We start from the raw sequence: 10,121 nt of genomic DNA on the forward strand, positions 1-10,121 counted from the left end.
AGTAGGAATAGTTTTTGCAGTATTATTTATTTTGGTTTCATTAAAAATTTCCATGAAAATGTGAAGAAACAAAAACAAACTCAAACACACTTATCACTATGTGTTTCTAACAGCTTTGAAACAAAAATAAAATCTGCAAGCTATTTCAATCCCATGTTCCAAAAATATCTCCTCATTTGTAAAAAACTAGCATTCATAGTTTGGAAAACAGATTAAGAAAAAAAGAAGAAGAAAAACAGAAGAATGTAGTGTATCTACACGGTATGTGATCTTTTTTCACCAACTGAATTTTCTTTGCTAAGCCTGAGGTGTTCTGGATAATTCTGACACATTTCTAGAATCTTAGAGTAATTTAGTTTAGAAGGCCAAAAAAAGTACACAAAAAGTTCTTTCAAAACAACAAAGGACAGAAAGAAGATTTGACAGCAATAAAGAGGATGGAGCAGATGTTTGCAGTGCAGCACAGTTATTCTTGAGGCAATAGCATGGGACCACTTCAGAAATTGTTTTTGCCTGGTAGGTTTAGTATCCCAGCTATTTTCACAGGCATAAATTTAACACAGTTAATAGTTGTTTATGAGTTTATTTTAGAAATACAGAAAACACATGAAATTTCAAGTAAACATTATTATATAAGCCACTGAAACCACAGACTGTGAATTAATTCTGATTCAAGTTAAGCCTCATGCCAGAAGAAGGGAAATTTGAGAAAAGTTCATGCTGTATATCTCAACAATGGTCTTTGATACTTACGACGATGGAGATCAAATGCATTTTACAGTGTTAATATACTGAAGATCAAAGGACATTTCTAGAGAATGCAGGAGCTTTTCTGGAATCTGGATATGTGACATCATCATATATAAAATTTACATATTTTTGATGGAACTGTTAGTATTGCTATTGAGACTTAGAAACCTAGAATTAACAGGAAATTGAAGGCTAAATTATACAAGACAGTGTTCAGCAGCTAATGTAAATATCCCATGGCACTGAAAAATTGAAAAGCATTTGCTTCAGGAGAAAAAAAGTGAAAACGTTGTGTGTCAAATCCCTTAATAGCTTAACTGCGGTCAGAAGTGTTTCAACAAGAAAATTTTGGTCCACTTACAACACACATATATACATGTTTACCTCTTACGAGCCCTCTAGAGTACATATCTTAAATAGGCGAAGCACTGCATAATTTGCTGAAGAACATGTCACAGAACGTGAACAAAATCCACCCTCTCTCACTGCAATGTATGCTACCACTAAAGAAACATGTAAAGAAATAAATAACTGAGAACTGAAAGCTTTGTGTACTCACATCTCCATCTAGTGGCCTCTGGTCGTCAGAATCCCTGGTTGGGCTGATGTCCTGCCGCATCACCCAGATAGGCTCCTTCGGTTCATCGGGAGTATAAGGAGAACGGATGGTTCTTGTCTTCACTTCCTCAATAGCCTCTTTAATATCCTTAATGGCTAGTGAAATTGCATCTCTCTTTTCCTTGCTGTACCTCTGCACAGTTTCTCCCGAGCTGGATGTAACTCGAGAACCAGGTGGGAGCTGGCCATTGCTTTCATGCCCCCCACCAACAAGAGCGTGAGCATGCTCCAAACTCTGCTCGGCTTCTGGCATGTCTTCAGCTGCCTTGTCCAAGCTCTGGGAGCTCATGCTCTGCTTCACCTCTGCCACAATCTGATCAATGTCCTCCTCTTGTTCATAACTATCCATTCTCGGGTAGGGTGCAAACTCTGCCTCCTTTTCTGGGCTGTCAGACTCTCCATCAGACCGCTCATCATAATGGTGAAGGCGAGCACCAAGGGCCTCCTTGCGGTAATTATCAGCTTCCTCTCTTTCCCGCTCATATAGCTGGATCCCCTCCCTAGCATCAAGGTCTGGTGTATCCCCTATCTCCTCATACACATGCTCCTGCAGTCCATAGTCAGCGTAAGGCTCAGCATACTGCTCATCCTCCCCTCGGTGGAATAGTCGATGTGTGTAGACATAACCCGAGTAGGCTGCATTCATGGCTTCCTCATGCTCGATGGAATGGAAGTGTAAGTGATTGGGCAGTGTTCGGTTATGAATGGCCTCGCCATGCTCAGCCTCAGCATTCTCTGTGTATTCCTCAGACTCAGGCCTATACTGCACTGCATATGCACTCTCATCTTCATTTTCCTGAACTCTCTCTGTGTCGTAACTATCCTCCACTGTGGCTATCACATCCCCTTCTGCAGTATCTGTATGATTGTGGAAGCCACTCTCAGTGCTGGCTGACCGAGCTAACATCCCTTCCTCCTCCTGCCCAGACAGGCCCCCTTGGCTGCCGTTTGCATGCCTTGGATAGTGAGTTGCATACCGCTGCTCCTCTTCCACCTCTGAGTGCTCCAGGTCAGCCTCCACTGACTCATTCACTGCTCCATTTCCTGGCTCTTCACTTACCTCCCCATCAGACGGTCCAACCAAATGATTCATGGCAAGTTCTGGTGGGTAGGTCACTTACTCTATTGACATTTTGTCAATCACAGCTGGAAAGAAAGGGAAAAAAAGCAACAAACTATGAAATTACTCTAAGAAAAAGTGGAGACAGTGAACAGAAGCAACAAATGGCACCCTTCCATTCCCAGCAAATAAACTTCTGATTCCATAAGCTCTGAAGTCAGACGACAGCCAGCACTACAGTATAACCTCCTGTAGAAATACTCTCCAAAAGCACGAACAAAGCATGATTCTCTTGGGTAGTGGACTTCCCAATTTTATCAACAAATTCTTTGTGGAAAAATAATTTCCAAGCTGTTTCTTGGAGGACCTTCTATGGATTGCTGTAGCATTTAAGTGACATTGAAAGGCATGCATTAGAAAAACTAACTATGCCAGGGGCTCTAACATTGCAGAGGTATGACAGAAATATTCTACCACTTTACCTATAGCTTACTATCTCTGCACAAAGGAAGAATGTAGTAATGTAAAATGACAGATTTAGTCCTACCACCGCAGTCTGCAACTGCTAAGATATGTGACACCTCTGCAGACCACATTTCTCTAATGGGGTATCTCCAGCTGAGCTGACTACTCTATGCACTTCTGAGATCAACAGAGATAAAAAGGGAGACTCAGCATGCATCTGAAATAACATGTTTCTTTTCCTAGGGAAGCATGTGACAGCTAGATTCAACATAGATATCTTCATGGAATCTATCTAAAGTTATCTAAGATAGATGACGACTCCTGCACCAAACACCTTTCCTATAACATGAAGCAGCATTACTAATCTCATAACAATGACCACAGTGAGACTAGCAAGGCATGTTAGCCTTCCTGACTGATTAAAAGCCTCAAAAGATGATACAAATACTAGAGATGTCTGCCAACAATAAAGCCCACAGAAACAGGAAAAACCCGTACAGATTAAACTATGAGAGTTTCTTAGAGCAAGCAGGCTTATCTGCCTCAGAAGGCTTCATTTGCACATAATAGCTTCAGCTATTCTGAACCTTTAAAATGTAGTGTCATGAAAAGGACATCTTCAGAATTCTAAGTTAAACTGTATGTCTGTGGGTAAAATACAACTTCAGCCTGTGTTTTATTGTTGGAATACTTTAAACTTCAAAGATCTATAAAACCATGCACCAAATACTAATTAAAAAATTAAAATTAATGTAAAATAGAAATTGAAGTAAATACTCCGAGTACAGACAAAGAGGTTTAGATGACAAGTTGCTGAATAAACAAGCTCCATGAAAGAGCACTGGAAATACTGACGAGAAAACAATAGCAATTTCATCTGCCCTCTGTCAGAGAATTTGACAGGCAGGGAAGGCTAGATGGGAGCAACTTGCACTACAGCCCCAGGGGAAATCTAATGGGATCACCTTCCAAATGAGCAAACACTTCTCCTTGTCTTAGCCACACCTATAGTTTTAGTCTAAAACTTAAGAATTCTTACATAAATAAGAAAGTAAGGGAGCAAAATATAACACTGCCCTTGTTCCAGACTAATTTCGTTTTCAGAAACAGTCTGTACATAATTCTTGCAAACCTGGCACGCTGTGTTTCAGCTCTAAAATTTGACTTTTTATCCCCTTCACAAGGGAGGAAAAAGTATAGCATATCTTAATATCAAAATTAAATTGAATTTTCAAAGTAATAGTTAATGTACCACATGAATTGAAAAGAGATTTTCTATACAAATTAATCCTGTTTCAAAATAACTAGGAGGAAACTCAGTTCGCTTTCTCCATCTAAAGATATCCAAGTAAGAAACTTTCAATAACAAGGTAAGGTCTTCTGCATCTAAGGTCTGCTGGAAAGAATGGACAGATGTATGTCAAAACTACCAGAACAAGCATTCCTCTGCCCCTAGCACAGAACAAGAAACTGCTATTTAAGGAAACAAGAACAAAGGCGCTCCAGCGCTTTCAATTTCAAGCCCATAAAAACAGTGAAGATGCTAATGTAACAGCCCCTTGAAAAGTTCATCCCAAATAGGATTTCCTTTCCCTTAATTTGGACAGAAATAGAATTAGTTTAGAATAGAGGATTACTTAATAATTTTAATTTAAATATCTTGCACTCAAACTCATATCTAAGTATCCTTCACAGAGAAAGAGCAGTACTTGCAGAAAGAAATGAAGTTATGCAAAAACACAGAATAATGACCAACTTTCTGAAATCTTTAACACATATATCCCGGCTTTAACTGAATGACAGTAAGTTAGAAGAGAAGGAAAAATTCCAGATGACAGAACTTTTAGGACAACCAAATTTCCAATAGCACCTGAAAATATGTGATTCAATTTTATGAATCTTAATAAAAGAATGCAACACACTAGCTTACTATGGAGAGATAGCACTGTGGACGGATATAGATGTATGAAACAAATCAGAGCGATTACAGACCACAGAAAATATTCTAATGACCACCCAAAAGCCATCCATTTTCTGTACGCAAAATGGATGCTTCCACAGTAAAATTCTTTCACTTACAAAAGAATGATCTCAGACTAATTTCATATACTGAAATTTCCAGGTTATGTCTTTTGAGGGAATAAGAAAACTGTTTCACTTTAACCTTTCTCCCAAGGAAGGTCCTATTCTGGTTGTACTTACTCAGTTAATTAAATTTTACTTTTAACGTTTAGGGGAAAAAAAAAATTAGAAGATTTCAAAAAACACTGAAATTGATTCACTAAACTGGGGATCTGAATAAGTGTCCCAATAATCTTTAATGAGAACCAAGCATCTAAGTATATCCATTCAACTATCTAACAACCAGTCTTTAAATCACTGATTTAAATAATAAGATGGATGTTTAACTAAATCTGTTTTCCTATGTAGAAGCTGAAGACTACTAAAATATTATTTTCTGATTTTTCCTGATTTTTCTCACTAGCCTTCCAAGAGCATCTTCATCTCCTACAAGCAAACAGAAATCAATACCCTAAGTAAAATGCCTTAGACAGAAGAGAATATAAGCAAGAAAAGTCATCTGACCTGGGAAAGACACAGCACCCATCTGAAATGTATCATACTCTCCCATTAATTGCCTGGAACAGCAGCTGTGCTCCAGTAATCACACATATAGAGGAAAGTGCTTTCTGAGCGCTCTCAGCTCAGCACTCAAGACTTGATGGATGAATCTGTCTCCAGAACAGAGAAATCAGAGGTTGATTACTAGTGCAACCAGCTCCTTCCTGAAGGTTAAACTACCTCACTGCCCGTAAAAAAGAAAAATTAAACATCTCCACATATTTTTCATGCAACAGTATAAAATTGCTTGAGAATTTTTCTTTGCTACTTTACATTAAAGAATATTTAAAATACCACCAAAGGCTATGCTATCATCCGGACACAAGATTACCACATTAATGTTAAGGAAAAATTTCCAATAAGGTAAAAAAAATGAGATTCCAATTTGATTATTTGTTTCACATATTCAGCTGTATAATCACTTGCCTTCTTAAGCACGCACAAGCAATTTTTATATTCAAGTATGCCTGTTCATGTTTACTTCATAAGAGTACCTTAGGGTGCACCCAAAGCAGCCCCTTCTCCCAGCTGAACCAGTCCCACCATTCAGCCTCCCCTCATAGGGCACAGTCTTCAGCCCCACAGCCCCAAGGCCTGCCCTCCCCTCATGGTCATTCTGAGTGTCTCATGCTGTGAGCACAGCCCATGCCCTCCCTGGCTGAAGGGCCACATTCCATTCCCACCGCCCCTCACTTCTGCCCAGACACAGTGCTGCCCCAGTTCAGTTCCATGCCACAAACATCTGGGGCCACTCCTGAGTTGCACCCTAGCCCCGCCTGGCCCAGTCTGTATCACTGAAACAGATTATGTGCACACACATTTTTTTAATCAATTTTCTCATGTATAAAAGACATAACTGTTTCCTCTTATTTCACACAACGTTTTTAAGAGATAAATTATTACGTGTGGTGAGCTTGCAAGCAAAAAGAGCCTCGTCTGTCCTCAAAGTCAGTTATTCCTTGAACATGTTTACCCACAACCCCAAGTCACATTAGAAGCAGAGAGACCTCAGGCTGAATTTGCAAAGTCATCACACTGAGTGTAAGCTGTCTCAGCATGCTCTCCACAGAATTTCATAAAGTACTCCAGCAGTGCATCAATATTTCACTAGTATAGGTTTTTACAAAAGACAACAAATAATATTTATTTAAATACAGCATGATTCTCAGTCCCTCAGGAAGCACATTACTTGGTAGCACATGTACATTTCACTCCAGTCAGCAGAGGAAGCCTTGGAAAGAAAAAATATACAATGAGAGCAATATTCAGTTAGTCACAGCGCCATAGTAAAAAATCTTTTTTTAGTTTTCAGTGCAGTATTCATATTCAAATTATGTTACTGAACCTATTTAATATCTCCAGTTGCTTCAATATGTTAAACTGTACCAAGGGCTGCATCAATTGTACCTTCCTTCCCCGCAAAAACACATCAGGGATTAGGAGAGGATTATTCTTGTTCAAGACAAGGCACTGAAAAATACCCATCTCCAAATACAAGCTATATCACTGAAATAAACAAAACTAAAACTGCAGGTGTAGTTACCTATATGTAGAAACGTAGTACACACATATGTAAATATGTGTTTGTTACCCATATGTCTTAGTCTTAATCAATAAATAAAGAGGTAACGTGCTGGAGAGGCTGCATTCAGTACTTTCCTTCCTTGACACATTTACTAATTAAAATAAGCTATGTAAATTTCAAAACTAAGATTTCTTACTGCAGAGGGATTTTTTTTGTAATCACAACTAGCCTAAAAGAATATGCAGATTCCTAGGAGAAAGACAGGCAACATTCTTGCTGTAAGACAGTTGTACACTGGCCTGTGCTGTGTAACCATAGCACCTAAAAAATCCATTGCCTAAATGAGAACTGGAGCCAGCCAAATACCAGGCACTGTGGCACAAGACTCAGTGACTTACCATTCAGGTCTCCCCACAACTGAAAACACAAGAGATTGAACTTTGGATGTAACAGAGGAAAGAAGTGCAAAACCATGAATTTATGACCAAAGGAACACTCAACTACTTGAGCAGAACCATTTACAGATTTAGGTCTCTGGTAGAAATATAAGTGAACTGTAAAAATTATTGGGGATGCATAATTACACCTATTATGTAGATATTAGTAATTGTTATTTTCCCCTTATATAACGCAATAAACGTTCTTAACTCCAGGGATCCATATGGAACAAAGAACCAAGCATAACACCCATACTGGGATAGTAGCACACTGAATTTAGCTGCAGTATGCACCTAACTGATTGAAAGGTCAATCACACACTGGATTTCAGTCTCCCACTGTTTCTAAATCTACTTTCACAGATTTTTACAAAGGGTGTAAAACTTTGTGGTGCAAAGGATGAATATGTGTCAGCAGCAGACCAAAATGGTATAATCTCCTTGAATACAAGGAATTAATTTAGGTTGATTTAGAATCAATTTCCACATGATTTACAACAGTCCTTACACATCTCTTTTAATTTGAATTGACATCAAAGCCAAAGAAACTTGCACACACCAGTCTGGAAATGTCATAATTCCCTGCTAAACTTGTAAGAGTACTGCAACCATGCCATGTTCCTGCAATCCTCATTTTATTCAAAACTTAACTTTAAATTTGTGCAAGGAACGCTATTCAGTAACTGTTCAAAACAGAAAGACCAGAGGTCTCAAGCACTGGCCTGGTGAAGCTTTAGGGCACTGGAGAGAATGTTCTGCTCATAAAAGAGATTCTTCCCATCACCTTTGCTACTGAACTTCTGCTTATACAAGAAACAGAGACAAAGGACTCTGGAAGTATGTGAAATCATCCATATGCTGCCAGAGAAAGGTTAACTGGTATTAAGGCCCAAAAGCACTGGAAAAAACGTTGAGAAGAACTCACAGGCAACCTCTGCAGTAGAATACAAAAATTATACACAGTAGACCAAAGATCCTTAAAAGAAAGGAAAAAAATAAAAATAAAAATAAAAATCACAAATTTCAGTCTCTGTTAGAGGTAAAAATGAACATTTATGAATCTGGGCACATGGTTATTTGTAATTTACAATATTTTCTTCTCTGTGTAAAAAGGCAAGAACTGTCTCAGAAAGCATAATGGAAAACATCAACTCTTCAGAGATTAAAGGATGTTATCTTCACAACTGTGACATTTTTATAACAATGAAAAATATATATTTATAATTAAACAATAGGATAATCTATGCTAAAAACAAAACAAACACAAACAAAAATCTTCAGATAAACCTAACAAGCAGAAGACCTTTTCCATCTCCTTTTACAAGCCCCAGCATGTACATACAAAGCATCTGTGGGCAGAGCTAACAAACATGATACAGTAAATTGCAGAGAATGACAATCTTCATAGTGAGCATGTATGCCCATGCTTGTGTCATGAGATTAAAACTAAGATATCCAATAAACTCTTGAATTTTCCTCCTCTTTTCACAAATAAAAAGTATCCTACCTTTTTGATTAAGACAATCTTACTCAGCTGTAGTCCTGGTTGTTGTTTATACTCTTGATGTATGTATCTACCACGCACAACTATTCTTTGATGCAATGGAGACAGAAAACATACCAGACAAGAATTAAGATTCAAAACACTCTGCATCTGTTAATTCTGAGTCATTTAGTCCTTCTGATTTAATAACTTGAAATTATAGTGTGAGGGGAAAGTCAATTTTATCAATTTCGTTGTGGAAAGCAAAATTTTAAAGTGAGTTAAACGCTAGATTTGTTAATTCCTTAATGTGAACGAGTCACACATTGTATCACGTACACAGAAACATTCTGACAGCGTTGAGATGACCTCTGTAAAAGAAGGATCTGCTAGAACTTGAGAGAAAGTTCTTGAGTGAATACTCAGGCTGATGAGAACAAAGCGAAACAACAGAGGGGAAAGCCCACCCAACCAGGCTCTTAGTTAATTGTGTCCTTCAGCTGAAAGAAGCATGAAGAACAATATTTCCAGGGGCAATTGTTTCAAGCAGACAAAAAGGCTGAAGTTGTAAGAATAAAAAGTCTCTAGGACTGCCAAGCAATAGGTTATTTACTTCTTAAAGGCATCTGTAACAAATCTAGCAGTTACCAAGACAGCAGAGCAACACTTCTTGAGGTAAAAAAATCTGTTTCTTATCTTCCCAAATCCAAGACTCATCAAAAAGGTATGAAAATACCACTGAAACTTCAGTAACTGCCTAGATTCTGTGTTATCTGATCCATAAAAGGATTTGCTCTGTGAAGCTCACAATTGCCTCAGAGCTTCAAGCTAACAGATACACCCTCACAGAAAGCAACAATTTTATTTCACTGCCATCTCAGTTAAGCTGAAAGCCAGTGGGAAAGATGGGATAAAGAATGTGCTTACCAGCTATCATGCAATAGGAAGATAAAAATGTAACACTGCCTGGCAACCATAACACCAGCTATGGAAAACACCAGATTTTACAGTACCCCCTCATTCAGCTCAGAAACATGAAAGATTCAAAAATGAGGTTTTTTTTTGTTTTGTTTTGTTTTTGTTGTTATTTCAGTTGGACACTTACGCACATAGGGTTGTTTTTTGTTTGGTTGGTTTTGGTTTTGTTTGGTTTTGTTTTTG

The 10,121-nt window shown here is 38.2% G+C and overlaps 1 protein-coding gene and 1 pseudogene across 1 annotated transcript in view; one reads left to right on the forward strand and one right to left on the reverse strand.

The window, feature by feature from the left end:
• The window catches only part of SMC5 (structural maintenance of chromosomes 5), a 322,808-nt gene that overhangs the window by 225,782 nt on the left and 86,905 nt on the right, over positions 1–10,121 (forward strand). The window lies entirely within an intron of this gene.
• Positions 1,148–3,056, reverse strand: LOC109363979 (annotated as a pseudogene).

The sequence above is a fragment of the Meleagris gallopavo genome, chromosome Z, assembly GCF_000146605.3.
Source record: "Meleagris gallopavo isolate NT-WF06-2002-E0010 breed Aviagen turkey brand Nicholas breeding stock chromosome Z, Turkey_5.1, whole genome shotgun sequence".
NCBI classification, from domain to species: Eukaryota; Metazoa; Chordata; class Aves; order Galliformes; family Phasianidae; genus Meleagris; species Meleagris gallopavo.